This window comes from Balaenoptera borealis, assembly GCF_965194805.1.
Source record: "Balaenoptera borealis genome assembly, chromosome: 15".
Classification (NCBI taxonomy): domain Eukaryota; kingdom Metazoa; phylum Chordata; class Mammalia; order Artiodactyla; family Balaenopteridae; genus Balaenoptera; species Balaenoptera borealis.
In genome coordinates this window covers 42,088,871-42,110,355 of record NC_138871.1, presented here as the reverse complement: position 1 = coordinate 42,110,355, position 21,485 = coordinate 42,088,871, and the positions used below count along the sequence as shown (strand labels likewise).

The 21,485-nt window shown below is 39.7% G+C and overlaps 1 long non-coding RNA gene across 16 annotated transcripts in view; it reads left to right on the top strand.

Annotated features, from left to right (window-relative positions):
* Window positions 1-21,485, top strand: part of LOC309612484 — a 621,998-nt gene that overhangs the window by 446,737 nt on the left and 153,776 nt on the right. Inside the window, exon 5 of one of the 16 annotated variants that reach the window (XR_014235181.1) lies at window positions 11,565-11,592. The exons of the other annotated variants lie outside the window; for them this stretch is intronic. This is a non-coding gene — a long non-coding RNA (uncharacterized lncRNA). The remainder of the gene's footprint in view (window positions 1-11,564; window positions 11,593-21,485) is intronic. 16 annotated transcript variants of the gene reach the window in all.

The following is a 21,485-nucleotide window of genomic DNA, read 5'->3' as shown; positions in this document are numbered from 1 at the left end:
GCACCCAACATAGGAGCACCTCAATACATAAGGCAAATGCTAACAGCCATTAAAGGGGAAATCGACAGTAACACAATCATAGTAGGAGACTTTAACACCCCACTTTCACCAATGGACAGATCATCCAAAATGAAAATAAATAAGGAAACACAAGCTTTAAATGATACATTAAACAAGATGGACTTAACTGATATTTATAGGACATTGCATCCAAAAACAACAGGATACACATTCTTCTCAAGTGCTCATGGAACATTCTCCAAGATAGATCATATCTTGGGTCACAAATCAAAAGCCTTGGTAAATTTAAGAAAATTGAAATTGTATCAAGTATCTTTTCCGATCACAACACTATGAGACTAGATACCAATTACAGGAAAAAATCTGTAAGAAATACAAACACATGGAGGGTAAACAGTACACTACTAAATAACCAAGAGATCACTGAAGAAATCAAAGAGGAAATCAAAAAATACCTAGAAACAAATGACAATGAAAACACGATGACTCAAAACCTATGGGATGCAGCAAAAGCAGTTCTAAGAGGGAAGTTTATAGCAATACAGTCCTACCTTAGGAAACAAGAAACATCTCAAATAAACAGCCTAACCTTACACCTAAAGCCTTTAGAGAAAGAAGAACAAAGAAACCCCAAAGTTAGCAGAAGGAAAGAAATCATAAAGATCAGATCAGAAATAAATGAAAAAGAAATGAAGGAAACGATAGCAAAGATCAATAAAACTAAAAGCTGGTTCTTTGAGAAGATAAACAAAATTGATAATCCATTAGCGAGACTCATCAAGAAAAAAGGGAGAAGACTCTAATCAATAGAGTTAGAAATGAAACAGGAGAAGTAACAACTGACACTGCAGAAATACAAAGGATCATGAGAGATTACTACAAGCAACTATATGCCAATAAAATGGACAACCTGGAAGAAATGGACAAATTCTTAGAAAAGCACAACCTTCTGAGACTGAACCAGGAAGAAATAGAAAATATGAACAGACCAATCACAAGCACTGAAATTGAGACTGTGATTCAAAATCTTCCAACAAACAAAAGCCTAGGACCAGATGGCTTCACAGGTGAATTCTAGTGAACATTTAGAGAAGAGCTAACACCTATCCTTCTCAAACTCTTCCAAAATATAGCAGAGGGAGGAACACTCCCAAACTCATTCTACGAGGCCACCATCACGCTGATACCAAAACCAGAAAAAGATGTCACAAAGAAAGAAAACTACAGGCTAATATCACTGATGATCATAGATGCAAAAATCCTCAACAAAATACTAGCAAACAGAATCCAACCGCACATTAAAAGGATCATACACCATGATCAAGTGGGGTTTATCCCAGGAAGGCAAGGATACGTCAATATACACAAATCAATCAGTGTGATAAACCATACTAACAAATTGAAGGAGAAAAACCGTATGATCATCTCAATAGATGCAGAGAAAGCTTTTGGCAAAATTCAACACCCATTTATGATAAAAACCCTCTAGATAGTAGGCATAGCAGGAATTTACCTCAGCATAATACATGCCATATATGACAAACCCACAGCCAACATCCTTCTCAATGGTGAAAAACTGAAACCATTTCCTCTAAGGTCAGGAAGAAGACAAGGTTGTCCACTCTCACCACTATTATTCAACATAGTTTTGGAAGTTTTAGCCACAGCAATCAGAGAAGAAAGGGAAATAAAAGGAATCCAAATTGGAAAAGAAGAAGTAACGCTGTCACTGTTTGCAGATGACATGATACTATGCATAGAGAATCCTAAAGATGCCACCAGAAAACTTCTAGAGCTAATCAATGAATTTGGTAAAGTAGCAGGATACAAAATTAATGCACAGAAATCTCTTGCATTCCTATACACTAATGATGAAAAATCTGAAAGAGAAATTAAGGAATCACTCCCATTTACCATTGCAACAAAAAGAATAAAATACCAAGGAACAAACCTACCTAAGGAGACAAAAGACCTGTATGCAGAAAACTATAAGACACCGATGAAAGAAATTAAAGATGATACAAACAGATGACGAGATATACCATGTTTTTGGATTGGAAGAATCAACATTGTGAAAATGACTCTACTACCCAAAGCAATCTACAGATTCAGTGCAATCCCTAACAAACTACCAATGGCATTTTTCACAGAACTAGAACAAAAAATTTCACAATTTATATGGAAACACAAAAGACCACGAATAGCCAAAGCAATCTTGAGAAAGAAAAACGGAGCTGGAGGAATCAGGCTCCTGGACTTCAGGCTATACTACAAGGCTACAGTAATCAAGTATGGTACTGGCACAAAAACAGAATTATAGATCAAAGGAACAGGGTAGAAGGTCCAGAGATAAACCCACGCACGTATGGTCACCTTATATTTGATAAAGGAGGCAAGAATATACAATGGAGAAAAGACAGCCTCTTCAATAAGTGGTGCTGGGAAAACTGGACAGCTACATGTAAAAGAATGAAATTAGAACACTCCCTAACACCATGCACAAAAATAAACTCAAAATGGATTAAAGACCTAAGTGTAAGGCCAGACACTATAAAACTCTCAGAGGAAAACATAGTCAGAACACTCTATGACATAAATCACAGGAAGATCCTTTTTGACCCACCTCCTAGAGTAATGGAAATAAAAACAAAAATATACAAATGGGACCTAATGAAACTTAAAAACTTTTGCACAGCAAAGGAAACCATAAACAAGATGAAAAGACAACCCTCAGAATGGGAGAAAATATTTGCAAGCAAAGCAACTGGCAAAGGATTAATCTCCAAAATATAGAAGCAGCTCATGCAGCTCAATATCAAAAATCAAATAACCCAATTCACAAATGGGCCAAAGACCTAAATAGACATTTCTCCAAAGAAGATATACAGATCTCCAACAGACACGTAAAAGGATGCTCAACATCACTAATCATTAGAGAAATGCAAACCAAAACTACAATGAGGTATCACCTCACACCAGTCAGAATGGCCATCATCAAAAAATCTACAAACAATAAATGCTGGAGAGGGTGTGGAGAAAAGGGAACCCTCTTGCACTGTTGGTGGGAATGTAAATTGATACAGCCACTATGGAGAACAGTATGGAGGTTCCTTAAAAAACTAAAAATAGTACTACCATACGACCCAGCAATCCCACTACTGGGCATATACCCTGAGAAAACGATAATTCAAAAAGAGTCATGTACCACAATGTTCACTGCAGCCTTATTTACAATAGCCAGGACATGGAAGCAACCTAAGTGTCCATCAACAGGTGAATGGATAAAGAAGATGTGGCACATATATACAATGGAATATTACTCAGCCATAAAAAGAAATGAAGTTGACTTATTTGTAGTGAGGTGGATGGCCCTAGAGTCTGTCGTACAGAGTGAAGTAAGTCAGAAAGAGAAAAGCAAATACCGTATGCTAACACATATATGTGGAATCTAAAAAAAAAAAAAAAGGTTCTGAAGAACCTAGGGGCAGGACAGGAATAAAGATGCAGACGTAGAGAATGGACTTGAGGATATGGGGAGGGGAAAGGGTAAGCTGGGATGAAGTGAGAGAGTAGCATCGACATATATACACTACCAAATGTAAAATAGATAGCTGGTGGGAAGCAACCACATAGCACAGGGAGATCAGCTCGGTGCTTTGTGACCACTTAGAGGGGTGGGATAGGGAGGGTGGGAGGCAGACGCTAGAGGGAGGAGATATGGGAACATATGTATACGTATGGCTGATTCACTTTGTTATAAAGCAGAAACTAACACACCATTGTAAAGCAATTATACTCTAATAAAGATGGTAAATAAATAAATAAAGTAAATAAAGGGAAGTCCCTAAACATTTAATTTATAATGTACTCCATGTCTTTATAAAGACTCAGAGTGATTTGAATGGCTCATTGTTCTTTTAATAAAATCTCTCTACAGAAGTCTGAAAAAAAAAAAAAAAACCAAAGTAATTTCCTAGTTGTCCTGGGTGATACATTTTCCCCTGGGATAAGAAGCCTGAAGGTTGGCTTTGTCTATTTCATGGAAAGAAATAAAATTTAAAAGTATCTTTCAATGTATGATTTTGCTCCCACAGTATTATTAGAGATTTCTAAGACTGTAATGTCAATCAGAGGTATTTCCTAATAGATAGTAATTAAAGACTTAAATCTTTACACAAACAGTGCAGTGAAATTGCTCTGAAAGTGTAAAGAAAAAAGAAAGTCCACCTGCTCCAAATCTCTCAATGTGAAAATACTTGTTTATAAATTGTCAACTCCATATATATGTGTGTGTGTGTCGTTTTTTAAATAATGGTTATTTCAAGCAAGTAAAGAGCTTTACTTTTGTCATCTATACATAACATTCGTATGAAAATAATGAGACTTTTTTCTGGCGACTTAATTGATCCATTGAATTTTCAGTTGCCAGTTAAGTGACTAAGGCAGATGAGGTGACAAAGATTTTTTTAATCTTTTTTTTAAGTACTGTAATGGAAACATACATAAATTACAGTATGTTTGTATAAAGGAAGCATTTAATAAGATAACATATAGATATGTGCAGGTTGAGAGGGAGGAAGGGTAGCTTTCTCATAGAGAAGTGTAAAATGGTACATAATTCAAGATCACAGGCAGCTTAATCACATAAATATAAAGAGACAACCCATTTTATTTGTTGGCTTTTGCGCTTATATTTTATCCTGGAACTTTATTTTGTTTAACTAACAGTGATTTTTCCTTCCCTCTCCTGAGTAACTATTTTATGTCCCTGAGTTTGGGGAGAAGGAAGAGGCTTAAAATTACAGTAAGAAAATAGGAGGAAGGATTAAGCTATCTTTGTCTGCAGGTTATAATGTGTGTTTATTATTTTTAAAGGTTTAAGACACAGCTGCTAGCTGCTGTGGTCTGCAGAAAAAGAGGATCATTCTGGCTGGTTCTTGTGTGTCAGAAGCATTTCTGCCTAAGCACAGTGAACTTCCTAGAATACCACCCTCATGCAGCTGATGGACGCCTCGCTTGTGTTGTAAGCAGTGCATATTATTGTATACAATTTACTGCAAAGGGGAGTGATATGAATAGAGAATGGATACAGTAGCTTACTGCGTTCGAGCAGGTCTTTCCTGGGCTCCTAAATGTTAACTGGATAGTAATGTAAGTTATTACTCTCATTAAATTAGGCCACAAACAAGTCAACAGTGATTCAGCAAAATGGCTTTGTTTGTATAGCGCAAGGAAGTCTGATAGATATCCAGTCACACATTTATGGCTAAATGGATGAAGATTTTAACATTACAGCCTAATAAAAACCCCATACTGTGTGATTAAATAAGAGGGAAAGCAGTAAAAAAGAGAACGCATAATGACGGTAACATGTAGGTCAGTTACAATTTAATTGTCATTGCACTTCATTGCTAACATATCAATTCTCTGCTGCTTAGCTGAGCAGAAAACAACAACTTAACATGTACACTGGGCCCACTGACGAGTCGTCAACCCCCCACTTCCATCACCTGCTTTTGACTACTTCCTTAACAACCACATGAAGTCTTCCTGCTTTAATAGGATAATCTCGCTGAAAGCTCCTGCTGATTATTTCTTCCCATGCTCAATGCATCAATGATCAGTAAATTTACTTCACACTCTACATAGATGCTAAAATTAGATTGTTTGCATTACAACTTTCAGTACTTCTGCAACAAGAAACACCTGCCTGCAGATTTATATTGTTTTGTTTAATGGTTTAAAATAAAGATAGCCTCACCGTGGCGATACCTTGATGTACTATATCGGAGGCGCACAATGGCTGATCATTTTTCTTACTTATCCAATTTGTACTGTATTTCTTGCCATATAAGGTATAGCTTCATTATCATTAATTGCAGCTTTAGAAAAACCAAGGAAGTATTTATTCTTGCCAACTTTGCTGCACTTTTACTTATTCAGTGCAACTAAGAGAGGGAGGGGGGTAGAAAAACACTGTATATTTAACTTTTTTCTTCCTGAATCTGGAAAATTCACACAGTTCTCAAAGGGGCTTTGGCACCTTTTTAAAATGTTAGCTCTAAAGAATTGTCTGTCTAGCACACTTATGCTGATCTATAGTAAAGACTTAACCGAATACATAACCAAACTATTAATTCAGGTGCCTAAGGTGACATTTTTTATCCAGCTTAGCGTAGTCTATTCCATATAGAATAGAGCACAGCTCCTCGTATAAAAAATGATCCAGACAAAGCTAGATAACTCTATTAGAATGATTAGAAGCAGCAACAGTTTCTTCTCATTCCAAATCTCATTTTAATTTGGATTTCTGGGAATCAGGCCCATAGATTCCAAATGTCTCTAATACACTCTCTACAGGTAGATTTTCTTCCTTTTGCACCTCATTGTACCTAACTAGATAGAATTGTGTGGCATCTAAGGGCAAGAATAAGGGCCTGGAGCTCAAGATCATGGACAAGCAAAGCAAAACCCCCAGGAATAGGTTCTACCCATGGATTGATGTCTAGAGGCAGCCACGAGGCAGTGAGAGTTATTAGGTGTGCCTTGGAGATTTGGAGGGCCTTGTGGTTACTGCCAAGACTCGCAGCTCATGAATCCCCAATTCTTATTTAAGGACCAAAGATGAATAGGTACCAATCCAAGGTGGTTATCGTTAAGAAAATATTCATAAGAGTCACCTTCCTTGTGTTCATTCCTTTCTCCTGTATTGACTATGGAATGGGGAGTCCTTTGAGTTCAACCAGGGAGAAGACCAAAGGAGTACAGCATTTTTAGTTTCCATGGTACTTTTTATATCGAGTATGCAAAGTGCTTAATGAACGAGTAACTCTTCTTGACACTTTGTAAACGAGACACTTAAGAGATTTGAACAAAAATAACACTATGAATAAAAAGTTAGCTGTGGTGCTCCAAACACCTGATTTTCTGCATGTACCCTCGTCTACTCAGATGCACCAGGAGAGTGACTGTCTTCCCTTGACGTTAGTTGTTCTTTGACATTTGTTCTGATCATCAGCCCAGGTCAGATTGGTTCCTCTAGCATGGGCAGCTTTCTTACCATCACGGATAACGGTCTAGTGGAATTCATGACACTTACTGCCATCTAGGAAATGAATGCTGGTGATATGCAGAGGCTATTTGACTAGGCAGGACACACTGCAGACATTCCAACAACTGAGAAGGCTAAGGAAGACCTATCATCTCTGAATTGTCCGATCAGACTTTTTATTGCTAAGGGCTCCCTAGATCCTTTTATTTTAACTCGTCCGTTAAGTATTCATGTACATTTCTCTCTGTCCCTGTTAGAAATAAACTGTAAGTAAAAGACCCATTTTCACAAGTAACGTATATTATACGGGGCATGGGGGGGATAAATGCATCGATTTTGCCATAAAATGAACTCTGTAGATTTACAAGTGCCTCGCTAGCTAAATATAGAAATGTGATAAATTCAAATTCACAACAATGGATTTAACCACATTATCATCCAAATAATCTACTTAACCATATTTTAACCTCTCTGAAAATAGCTGGAAGAAGGATTGGAGGAGACAGTGTCTTCAGGTGTTTTTAGATGATATTTTTGAATCATATTTCCCACTTATCTAATTTTTAAACCTTGACCAAAAATGCCATGTTCATTTTATCTTTGAATCAAAGAGAACTTGGCAAATTTCCTAATGACAAACTCCATTCAGGGACTTGAAGCAATGATTCATCACCCAGAATATAAATATCTCGATTCTTGATGCTAGCTGCTTTAAAAGTTAAAGCCAGCAAGTGTTCTCTGGGGCCATTTTAGATTTGTCTCTCTCAAAGCAGTAGGAGACCAGGATCTAGGCATGGAATGAGGGAGGTAAAGCCCCACTACACTCTGTCTGTGTGTGTGTGTGTGTGTGTGTGTGCGCGCGCGCGCACATGCACGCGTGAGGCTGATGTAATGCTTTATTTGGCAGGATGGACTACCACTTTCTCCAACAGCTGCCTTTTATAAGCTTATCTGAAACCTTGACACAATTTTTGGAAGCTCGTTAGACTTAAGAGTGATTGCAAATGAAAGAGGATGCATGGTTACTGACATTCATGCCTGCTTTTTAAATCTCATGCTGTATTGTTGCGGATCTTGATTTCACACTCAGATGCTTAACCCCACATTAATATGTGTCTTCTTCCCGAAGATGAACACAGTTGCCTTTGCTGTCTGGCATTATCATTCCCCGCCAACAAAATGAATTGCAGGAAGTTCAGTGGTGGGTGGGGGCAGGGACACAGCAATGATGTCTCAAAACTTTAACCATGATTTTTCCATTTATTCTTTAATGCAGTACATATTTTTGAGAGCCTACTGTGGACAACCCTTTACCAGGCACTGTGTAGATTCTTCTTGTGAGTTAGGTTCTCGAATAAAATGGCAGATGTTTTCATCTCCCTAGGGTCATACCAGAAGTCTATTTCTTTTTATCTTCCCTTATTAAATTATGTTTACCTGAATACATCAGGTTCATTTCACCTAGGCAGGATGTCCCATTAAGCATGACAAGTAGAAGGTTGCAAGATTAATGCCCTTCTTGAGCTTGAATTAGTGTGTCAGCATCTTTCCAGACCTGGGACCAGAGTATATAGGAAGTATTCCATAATGGACCTTAGCCTCTAACTGAACTGCTCTAATATTATTCCTATAACAAGACTACTTTTAAAGAGCCTCATTATTGGCTTCATTAGATATGTTACTTGCATCAGTGGCTGTAGTTATGTGTATAATATAGGAGAGGTTAACATAGCGTATTTTTTATGTATTATATGGCATACAGCTTGAAGTAGCCAAAAGGTTTATGGCGATGTAATTGGTAGTTAGTGTGAAATTTGTAAGACAAATAGACAATATCTAGGGTAACCCCTCGAATCCTCTTCTTTCAGTTTTTTACAGCCACCAAAGGGCCTCATTAAAACAGCAGTCAGCACCTTAGTGAAAAGATTCAGTGCTTAGAGTGCCCAAATGTGACAGAAAATCTGCATTTTGTAAATCTGACACCTTTGATCGATTATACAGTGTGAAGCCATTTCTTCTAAGCGTTATGATAATGCTTCAGGTTCACTTCTGAATCCAACTTTGCTATGTTCACTAGCTATAACAATGTGAAAAAGAGTCGACTGAATAAAATGAAGCTTAGAAAGTAGAGAGGAACCTTCTTCTATGGCACAAAGCTCTTTGCAGGCAAAAGGGCTGGAAAGCGCTGTTGGCATTTCCAAGGACCACTTAATATTGGGGTACCATTCCTTTAAAGATGAGGAGGCTGCTTATGAATATGCCAGCATTTGTGTATATGGGGCTGAAACAACCTGTGAGCTTCCAGGGAGGAAGGGATAGTTTTATGTGCTGCGTGGAAAAGACTATTGGCTTTTCATCTATTTTTACAGATTAACGTTTTACAGTTATACCCAGGCTAAGGCAATTAATGAAAACCTTACTCTTCATTTCACAAAAGATACCTTTGAAATCTGAGACTTCAGAATGAGGAGGTCCAATGGAAATGATGCAAAACTAGGCAAAACTTCTAGTTTAGTTCTAGGTGGCTGCCATAGCAGAGCAGGCCATATGCAAATGACACTCTGAGTTTCAGAGGCATTTTTGCAGGTATCCTAAGCAAAGGTTACCTCCTTCCAAGGCCTCCATACCTTCTCCCAAGCCAGCAGAAGTGTTTGGGCTGGTCCCTTCACTCAGAGTCTAGTCCCCAGTGCCCCATTCAGAAAGATTGGTATGGACAACTGACAACAAAGAAGGAAACTGAAACTGGAGGATCTGTAGAAGAAATAGTCTTTTAAAATTCTAATATATGTAAATTGACATTTTCATGGTAGCTAGAAGGGAGGAAGGTGTGGAACAAAACTTAAGTGTGATTATTCTCTATTTTGGCCCAAATTTGAGAATATTTACTAATTATGAAAGGACCAAAATGGAAGGATGATCTCTCTTGAGTCCTTTGTTTCTGCCTGTGATCGAACACTGTCCTTGTGTATATATTTCCATCAATTCCAACAAAGGGAGAAAAGCCCATTCCCCACTCTCCCAAGCTTTCTGTCTTTTTGATCAAATGATATTGAAGTTTTTTGTTTACAGAAACTTCCAAAAAAGATAGCCAGACCATTTTGACCTATATGCTTTACGCATTCTGTGATGAGTATAAACTGCTTAATAAAGTAGTAGAGTATCTTTATGAAAAGCTAGAAGTAGACAAAATGATTAAAAGCATCTTGCATTATTTATGGTTTGAATACATAGCATGACAATAGAGTATTATGTGTAAACAGCTATCATTCAAATCATATCCGACCATTGTCTATATTTTAAAATTGAAAGTCTTCGAGGACAGATTGATAATCTGATTTAAACATGCCAAGGTAATGGCCTCTCTTTCCCCTTAAATGTACATGGCCATAAATGCCTCCTGAAATTTCCTTTTCAGAGTTTTATGTATACTCATTTTATATCTACTTATTAAAAGGGTTAGGTTTTTTCCCATTGTGGTAAAAGAAACCAGTTTTCATTTAAATGATTCCATTTAGGTATTTGCAATTATTAATAATACAGTTTACAAAAGGAAACATTTCAATGACAGGAACCTTGAAACGAATCCTTGAGAATTTGGAATGGATATTGCTTTCTCTTACAATAATCTGGAGGCAGTATCTACTTTTGTTGAATGCAGTGATTGTTGTTTTTTTTTTTTTGAGGGTCAGAGCTATTAAATTTTAGTCAGTTGCTAGAGGGAGTGGCAAGCCTCTTGGCTGAGAAATCTACTTGAAATTACTCTTTGGGAAAAAAAAAAAAAGAGAAAATTGCCTCATCAGACCCATCTTTCAACCAACAAATCCTCCAACTCTCACTTGATTGTTGACCCCTACCATCTGTGTCATGCAATGTGGCAGGATTGCGCCCTTCAAATAAAGATCCATGTTACCTCATCAGAATGTACTTGTTACAATTGATAATGGTTCACAGTCGGTACTTAGCCATGTGAAATACAATATCTTCTTTTAAAATGTGGAGGTTTGGGGCCTAAATTAATACCTTGGTACATAAGTCATTACATTATCTGAAAAATCATTTGATTCCAGGGAAAAATATCTGAGATGCTTCTGTTAGCTACAGAGTTTGAAATGCAGAATTTATTTAATTTAGGAAAGGAAGATACTGTGTGATGTCTATTGGTAACCGTTGAGTGTCACTTAGCCTTTAAAAAGCTGCCCTTACATAGGTAGTACCAACAGTAGAATATGAATTGAAGGAAATTATATACTTTCTCATCAAATAAATTTTTAAAAATCTGAAATATAGGAGGCATAAGATTAGTGGGACTGGGCTTAAAAAAATCACAACCTTTTACAGTGAATTCTCTTAGTTTATGTAGCTTGTCTTGCCCCAAAAAATGAATTTAAAGGGACATTGTGAATAGAATGTGTGGGTTTAAAATTCAGTGGATTATCCACATCTGTTAGGTGAGAATGAAAGCACGCTGAAATAATGTATTCTTATGTTTTAGAGCTACCACTGCCAAAGGCTACTGACTAGTAAGTATCAACATCTGTGTTACTTCTTCTTTAGGTTTCCTGATTCAATGTGTCTAAACATTTCATTTACCACTGGAATTTTTTAAAGTTGTTTTAAACCTCTGTTTGATGTACTATTTCATTGAAAGATATTATTAGCAAATATTAGCTAAGGGATTATATGTACAATTAGCCCTAAATAACATTAACCGAATGTTGTGATTCGTATTATTGAAAGAACGTCACACTCTTGAAACGGTAAATAATGGAATAAAAATAAATAAGGGTACCTGTATTTTGACAGTGATATTCCACCTCTGGTTTTCCCATGCGCAAGCGTAAACACGCACACACTCTCTCTCTCACATACACACAATCATTCAAATGCCTTTTCTTTCTCTGACAAAAATATTCATTAAAAACATTTCACTGTGCTGCCTTTTAATATAGCATGGGCATTCAACCTGCGCAGGAAGCTTCCTGGAACTGCACAAATACTGTGTAATTATCTGCTGGCTCCCTGCTGGCTGCTGCATATTCCAAGCACAAAGTGAGCAGTGCATTTCTAGAGCCTGACTCCTGTCTTCATTGTCCCTGCTTGGAATACGAAGCCTCACTTCATTATAGTAGACCTGATCAAACTTGATAGATTTAGCCATTATTCTTGACTGTGTCAACTTTCTACAGTTTTTTTTTTTTTTTTTTTTTTTTTCCCCCTCCTTGGGCTCTTCTGTTTTGCCACCCAGGGAATGCAGAATATTCTGAGTCTAGGTTTCTCTCTTTCTCGCCTCTTCTCTTTCTTCCCTCCCTCCCTCTCTCTGGGCTCTCTCCATCCCCCTCCTTCTCCCTCCACCCCATTCCTTTCACCATCTAGCCCCCTCTTTTCTCCCTCTCCCACCCAAACAAACCAAGGATTCAACAAATAATGTTCCTTCCACATCATATGATTCAAGGAAAATAAGGCTTGCAATTTTTCTCTCAATTGTCCTCTTTGGTTTTGATTTTTCAGTTACTATAAAAGAATTCTGCCACAATGTTGACACACAAGGCAGGAACGCTTTGAAAATCCTTTTCTATTTCCTGTTAGTAGCACAGTAACTTTTGCTCTATGATGTTGTGATGATGGTTGGGTTTTTTTTTTTTTTTTTTTGGTCTGTTTTATGACAACTTTCAAGGAGTACTTCAGAGTTTGTATTTTCAAGGATCATCCACATCAGTGTATCGTATCAAATTTTATAAACGTCGCAGTGCATTTTCTTTGCAAAAAGCATTAGATCATTCTCCAGGCAAATGCAGATGTTGGTACAACTGGTTTAGCATAACAGATTGCTCTGTAGTTTTTGAGAGTTGCTATGCAACAATAGAGAATAATATCATAGCTCCACCAAAATTTTAAAGGATCAAAAAATTAATGCAAGCTACATCACTGTAGTTAGGGTCACACTGATCCCTCAAACTGTCATGGAGCAAGTTAATCAATAGGTCAGGTATTTGCTACTGACCTTAAGATGCTTATAAGGTCAGTTTATCATTACCCTAGTTAATGAGTATATTTCGTGGTGAGATTTTATTCCCTGAGTTTTAATTTTTTATCTGTAGCATATATATTTCCCTTCGGTGGACCCCAAGCACTACTTAAAAGCAGAAAATAATGGTTCATGTTAAGGTCTGCTTATTAACTGCAAATGATTAATACAGTGAAAACTTAAGGGTCTTAGAAAGTCCTGTCACTCTTGGGGTCTCTCCACACTCCAAACCACCCCCATCCCCTCCGTTATGTTTATTTTTTGAAAGCAAAAGCCAGACTCCCCATAGGATGCCTTTCAACAAGTTTGCTCACAGGATGCTTATTGTAGCATCTGGTTTTATGCCACAGAAATAAGGTAAGACACTAGTATGGCTTGAATTTAATATTATCTTCCTCAAATTAAAAATAAAATAATTATTCTTTTAGAGTGGCATTTTCAGTCACACCAAAAGCTTCGTAGCATCTTAAAATGTAAATTGCCGTGAAGCAACACAAAGGAGAAAGGGAAGATTTTGAAGGCAATCGCACTGATCACTTAATTCAGTCGCTGCATATCCACTTGGCATAAGGTAATTAGAGTGCCACATTGCTGTAAAGACAGAAAGCTTAGGGTCCCATTCTGACTCACCCAGACGATAATACATGATTAGAAGTCAGTGACAGATCACAACTGCTGAATGACCCACCAAGGTCTTATCAAGGGCAAATCGCATAATTAGCATGCACTTCGCTGGCAGAGGAGTGCAGTGCTATTGTTCCCGCACAATCAAATTAGCCCCGCCAATGAGGTCAGTGTTCTGTGACCTTAGAGACATTTCATGTTTTATTCCCCCCTCCTTGTCACACGCATGCACGTAACGCGCGCGTGCAATCTGCACGCGTCATCCGCGCTTAAACTGAACCTAAGTTCTATGGACGCTAAAAACATGTATTGCAGAGACATTTTTGAAGTACACTCCATTGACTCTTCAGTTCATCACGTATGGAATGAGGAATGAGGAAACCAGCTAATGTAGTCTGACCCTGGGGGACACATATGTAACAGAGCTACTTTGACATAAATTCAAGCATCCAGTAAGTCCCAGATTTCAAGTTATTTGCTCTTAATACATCTGCAGCATCCCACGTGTACTAATGAAGTCTTAACTCAAGCTTCAGGTCGCTCCTTCCTTCTCGTAGTCAAAAGGACCCGGGGATGTGTGCACTCTGCCACTACCCTGTCTACATAGCCCTCAAGTGTTACCAATTTCTGTGACCCAGAGCTTCTCTCAGAAAGGCTGATGTTTTGGAAATGGCTGAGCTTCCTCATAGCTCCAGACTATGCTTGCAGCCAAAGTCTCACCCCACCCGCTGTCCACTGAGCCCAGGGGTCGCAGGTCCAAGACTTTCCTTGCTGGCTGGCATGACAGCCTGCGAAGGTAGCATCTTCTTTCGATTTTCAGCCGTGTGGGGATCCAGGCAGGGCCCTTGAGAGAAACAACCTGAACGCCTAGCGTGGAGACTATTTATTTTTTCCAGCCTGAAAGTCACTTTCTCATGTGTTCCACACACTTCATCACGTGTTTGCTGCACATGAGGGGTCGTTTGGCACTCAGCACGGAGCTGGAGCGTATGTTGCCTCTGCCCTGTGATTTCCGTCACTGGGCTCTGCTCTCGCTGAACCAGGTGTCACCATCGCCCACGCTCCTGGATCCCATTCTGCTGACATTACTTGCTACCAAACTTCATATTGATTCTTTTAAAGAAATTATTTACATCCTATCAAATGAAAGCCGGGTTTTGAGTCCTTTAATGAGCATAATGAAGATATTTCATTCAATTAAGAGCTCAATAATTTCAAGTTTTTATTCACCGAATCTTGCCCAAACGTGACTCACAATTTACTACTATTAAGATAAGGCTGAGATTTCATGACATTTTCAGACACATCTAGTCCAAATTTTTGTGCTAATGAGAAGTCTAGGGAACATTGATTTGTGTAAGAGGGAAAGGCTCTGGCTTGAGGCTACTGTTGGGGGGATGGGAGCTGCAGGAGGTGTGGAGAGCTTTGGCTGAGTGTTGCAGTCAAGAAGCAGTGGACCCGAATATCAGATGACTGGAGTCTAGTCCTGGCTTTGAACTTGGCCAAGGCTTTTTTTCATTCTTGGCCTAGATGTCTTCATCTGCAAAATGACTAGATTTGGCAAGAAGCTCTCTCTGATCCCTCCTAGCCATAACGTTCTCTGTTTCTAAAACCTGCGTGGAAGCTTTGCCCCAGTGCACTTGGTTATATGTCCTAATCAACTGCAGTACTTAACGTTTGCACATCACAAACATCTGACCCCTGTGACTGATAGCAGTGTTGCAGATAGGGCACCAAGACCTTGGACTCCTGACACACACAGGGAAGAGAGGGGTGCGAGTACATCTATTGTTTACAAGATTTCCTCCCCCCACCAACCTTCCACGCATACACCTTCTATAATTAAACACTAAGGAAGGGGAGAAGCCAATGAAAGCACAACTGATTTATGTTTAAATAATACATTCCCAAAGTGTCACTGAGAAGGCAAGTTCAGCTTTGAGCCAATTAAATAATTCCAGCTCCAACTTAGACTCTTCTGTAATTGTTCTATTTTGTGATGCTTGCATATTAATGGGCAATGCATTTTTACAACTGTACCGTGCTACTCCCATCTTTCCAAACATATTTTCTTGGGTAAATAAAGGACTTCACTTGACTTGCGTTCTCTGAAGCTAAACTAATGGATATTTTAAGAGAAAGAGATTTAAATTAGAGGTTAGTAGTGCAGGATCCTCCCTAAGAATTTATTTCTAAATTCTGAAAGTATATTTCATTTATTACAAATGCCTTGGCCATTTGTGCCAAATATGTGGATGAAACTTTTTTCTTGTATAGCACAAAGATACTTTCTAAAGGTGCTGTTGATTGTGCAAACACAGGGACATTTCCCTTCAATGAAAATTAATATTGTCTGTCTATAGAATGGTAGCAGTATTCAGTGTACCACAAAAGTTCCTGAAAACATTATATTTATAATGATTGTGATAAGCTATTCCATCATCCTCGTATTTAGCCTTCATGGTAACTTCTTTTTGATGAAAAATATAGAGAATTATGCACAAAGGAGCGGTTTTCATACTTGTAATGGAAATATTAAAAAGGGACCCATTTTTACCAATTGTCTATCTAATAGAGATTTTACAGCATCTGTAAAATATAGGCACTGCATCTTGCAGCACAGGATCTGCCGTAAGGGTGTGTGCCAATTTGCATAAGGTGTATATTTTCATATGTGTGCTCCATGTCCATTATATGAATCACATATACATATAACTCATGGTACCCAAAGTCTCAGGGGGACCCCCGACCTCAGTCATCCAGTGCAAACCATGAAAGTCCCCTAACAAACAGGATTAAAATTCACTCCTTTCAACCATCCCAGGCATGTATTCCTTCCTTTTCATTGAGCTACATTTGTCTGATTTAACAAGATAAGATTTGAGTGCTGATGCAGCCCGTTGTTAATGTAACGGCCGCATCCCCACACCATCGACACTCGGCATCGGAGGAATGCATAAATCAGGTATTCAAAAAAAATTAGATATGCAGCACACCAGTTTTATAGTCCCAGACTCAGAAATTGAAATGGCCCAGATTAATGTATTATATCTTACACACTGTCCGAGTGAATCAACTTTAATATATTGAACAGATTCGCAGAACAAGACTTTGTTATCTAAGGAGCACTCGGAAGAAGGAATTGACCTGAGGATTTGATTTGGTTCAGGTAGTTCATGTTGTACAGCAGCATTTGAATAGTTTCACATAAAAATAAAATTTGTATTAGAAATATTTCACATCATTTCTGGGCTCATCTGCACCGCAGCTTTGCAGAGGGCCAATATTATAGAAACAATGTCCGGCCAAGATATGATTTTAACCTTTGCTTCTGACATGGCAAAACAACATAATTGTAATTTTAATGCAAGCCGCTGTTTCTCGGCAAGGCAGCTTGTACAGGCTGACTTTAACTACTTTGGATTTCGACTGGAAATGAAATGCCCATTGAATTGCTCATACAATAGAAGCACCACAGTTTGTAGCATTACATTCCCAAAGGCTCAGTCGCGGCTGAAGCTGTTCTGTGAAGAAGCTGCTTTTTATACTGTTGGATTCCATTCCAGGGAAGGACCGGCTTGGAAGCAATGCGGAGTGTGAGGGCAGTAGCTCCTTTCCTTGCCAGGCTGGGATAGCCACGATGAGGAAGTGATTTGGGGGTTTGCAACCAGAGATGATGTGGTCCTTCCCCCTGACTACCCAGAAGAGGGGAGGGATGGGGAGTGGAGCAAAAATCGAAGTCTGGGGAGAAATAGTTTGCATTTACGGGTTCATGGCCAAGTGCTTCATTCTCCCATGACTTTCTCTTGTTTCACACTCTAGAGGGTCCTCTTTGTGTAACCTCAAGACCTGCAAGGTTGTGTTCTCTTCCCAGTGATGGAGCCTGAAATCCTATCTTATATCTCTTCACAATGTCATCACTGTGGTCCCCCGCAGAGATGGGATTCTACCTACTGAATGCATTTGATAGAACAAATGCTGTTAGTAACCATGATGATTTTTCTCATGGATCTCAGAAAAATCTCTGTATTCCTAAAGTGTTTGGAATGAGAGACACAGGCAGAGAAGAGATATTAAATGTAAAGATAGCAAATAGATCCACAACGGGTCAAACACTAGTTCTTATTCCATGCAGATGCAAGGTAAACGAGAAGTCGAAAGAAAAAACATGCTTCTTCCTACGATGGCTCCCCAGCCCTTGTTGGCATTAATAAGAATTCTTTTTCTTTTTATCCAGTTACTCTTGCTTGTTTCCCATGGCTTTGATTTATTCTGTTCTTGCGGAGATTGGAGGTCCAAATAATCTACCCACATAGCAACAACTCAAAGGTTTGCTTTGGTATATTCGGTCAACTTCATGGTAGATGACAAATGCCGGTTTTTCCGGGATTGGTGAAGCTGTATGTGAACATGTCTGACATCAGAAATCTGGCTATGTTTTTACAACTTTTACTAATTCACTTTTCACCTGCCTAGTTCTCATTTACCCTCCAGATGTCAATGGAGGTGTCATTTCTGACTGGGAACCCAAACCTCAGCCCTCTTTTGTCTTCTCCTTCCACGCCCCCAACCACACCCAGCCTGGCTACCCACCTACAGGCCACGCCCCCAACCACACCCAGCCTGGCTACCCACCTACAGGCCACGCCCCCAACCACACCCAGCCTGGCTACCCACCTACAGGCCACGCCCCCAACCACACCCAGCCTGGCTACCCACCTACAGGCCACGCCCCCAACCACACCCAGCCTGGCTACCCACCTACAGGCCACGCCCCCAACCACACCCAGCCTGGCTACCCACCTACAGGCCACGCCCCCAACCACACCCAGCCTGGCTACCCACCTACAGGCTCTGCCTGCAGCCTGCGTTTCCCCCTGTCACACAATTACTTGCTATTTCCTAACTGCTGATTTAAGTCTCTTTCTTCCAGGAGAACTCAAAGCTCTTTAAGGTTTTTTTTTTTTCATAGTTTTATCCCTCTCTTAGCACAGTGCCTGGCACATAAAAGATTTCCATTAAGTGTCAGTGGAATTCACTTATTCGTTCATTCTGTAAATATTTTTGAATGCTTACTATGTGTCCATGCTGTCCTAAGCCCCAGGGACACAGCAGTGAACATAGCAAAGTCCTTGCTCTCACACAGCTTACGTTTTAAGGTGGGAGAGAGACATCACTAAACAAATATTAAATGAGCCTATGAAATTGCCAGTATTTGACCGTAAGAGATCTATAAAAATGGTAACTTCATTTGGTCCAACCTAATACTTGGTATGTCACGGGGAGATAATGAGCACTTCAGTGCAGTAATGGTGTTTGACAACATCATCTGAGCCATGTTACAGTGTGAAAGTTGAGCTTATTATACTTTAAGGTAAAAATTCTCTAAACAGTATCAGACAAAAATCAGGCACCATTAGTCAGAGGGAATATAATCGTTGCTGTAATGATTACTGAAACAACAACAATCTTGTCCTGTTACATATGTTACGCTACAGAGTTTACATGGCAGATCCAGGCCTTGCTTCTGTTCTTGGGGGTCTCAGCGTGTCCTCAGAGCCCTTGAGAGCCAGCATGTGCCAAATCCCTGTGTCCTGGATTGGCTCTGGGGCCCACAGGATTCTCACTGTGCCACGGTCACCCTTTTTCCTCGTGAACTCTGGCCCGGCACCACAGTTCCAGTAAGGCACTGCCACCACCCTGGAAAGAGTGATTTGGGGGCCTGTAAGCCAATGAAATGAGACCAGGCGATTTGTTCACCCTCCTCTTGGCCCGAGCTGAGGAATGCCAGCGTCTGCAACTGTATTGCAAGTGGCCAGTACAGCTCTTTCCCTCACTGGTGCTCCCCCTCCTCAAAGGCCATCTTGGGGCCCCTGATCTGTGTCCGTGGAGTGGCCATCAGAGGCGTGTGGGACGCTGAGGGGACATGCTTTCTTCTGGCAGGCACATTCGGAGCCGGCTTCCTCGCAGCATGTTCCGGTTGTGATATCCAGCTTTGACAGCACACATTCTCTGAGCTTGCATGGGAAAGTGTCAAAAAAAGTGCTAACATTTCTACTAGTTCGGATCATTAATTTTCTCAACGAATTACTAAATCAAATGACATTAAAAAAAAAAAAAAGCTCTCCTTCACTGCCATTTCTACAGTTTTCTTTTAAATGTTGTGTGCCCTGCACTGTTTTTTTCCTTTGCATTTAGCTTCTTTTTCCAGATAAAAGTTCATAGCTCTTTCATATGATAAATATTTTTGTGTATTTAAAAATTTAGGAAGCAAACAGTGCTGTTTGTTACCTTTTCTGGAATTAGAAAGAACTGTTTAAAAACAAAACAAAACAAAAACGAGGAAAGCCAAAGCAAAGGAAAGCAAAGAGAAGCTTTTGCACAAGGGAAATAGGGTAAATTTCTGTTCCTCTAAGACCCTGGGGTTGGTGGATAGGCTTTGATCACTAGCTCACTCGAGCTGACTGAAAGCCAAGGGCATATGTCTACTTTGTACCATTTCTAGAGCAGCTAGTACAAGGCTCTGTGTGTTGGGCAGGCTAGAATGGCATTTGTGGAAAAATTATCCCAGCTACCATTTATTAAGCACAAGCTTTGGGCCATATCTCACTGGACCATGGATTATGGGGAATATTCTTCCCATTTTAGATATAGGCAAACTGAGGTACAGAGGGTTCACTGTGTGTCCAAGTTTACATAGCAAGCAAGTGACAGAGACAAGATTCAAATCCAGGTCCCCACCTCTAAAAGCCTGTGCCCTCTCCACTCTTCCTCAGCTTCTGACACGGCAGAGTTCTCAAGATATGCTAGGTGCGTCCCAACTGTTCTGCATTTGTCAGCAGGAGACTCTCATCCATATTAAAATTGGGGGTCCGTGATGTATCTTGCCCAGGCTAGTTTAGGAAATTCTTGACATCATTTCCCTCCCACCTTTTTTTTTTTTGGCCTTCTTTCCTAAGGACTTGAACCTTTCTGAGACCTCTTATCCTTGTTTCCCACGTACCTTGACATCAGGACATCTTATACAGTAAAGTGTACCATGGGGGTGAGATTTTTTTCCTGAGACACCTCCTCCTACTCTCGTCCTGACAGACAACTTGGAGATCCACAAATAACTTCCTGCGTTCCTGTGTCACTCTTTTAAGATAAAAATGAAGTGGCTTCAACCCCCATTATTTAAATTTTCCCAAGGTTTCCAGGGACTTGGAGAGGGGATGAGAAATGCTATGTTCTCCCAGCACCTCTAACTCAGAATTCTTACTTTCTCTGAATTCTCTCCACAAAGCTCAGCTGCACTCATGAGCATTGTCTTCATTCCCTCAAGTGCCACAAAAAATGAGGTATTGCATATAATATGCATTTACTGACAGTTTCCAATAGTCAAGAGGGATGCCAGAATAGAACAGAAAACAACTTTAAATTGGCTATGTGACATCTCTGCTCCTATAGGTCTTGAACATTGTCACTGCAGGGTGTCCACCTGGCCATGGTCTCCCTTAAGACTCAGCCTTGGGCCATTAAACTTGCTCTTCCTACTGTAATCCTTTGCTGCCTCTGTTCTCCCCTCAGAGTTCCAGCCTTCCCCCACCTTCATCCTCCCAGCCCACCAAGGAAAACTGAAAATTCCTGTAAAGATATCCTGCTGAGCGGTTGAATACATGTTTTCCCAGGTCACACTTTGATCATTTCTACTCTTGCATAACCAAAAAGACCCACTAACCGGCTATCTTAAAGAGCCCTCTCCCACCGAGATGATTTCAGGAG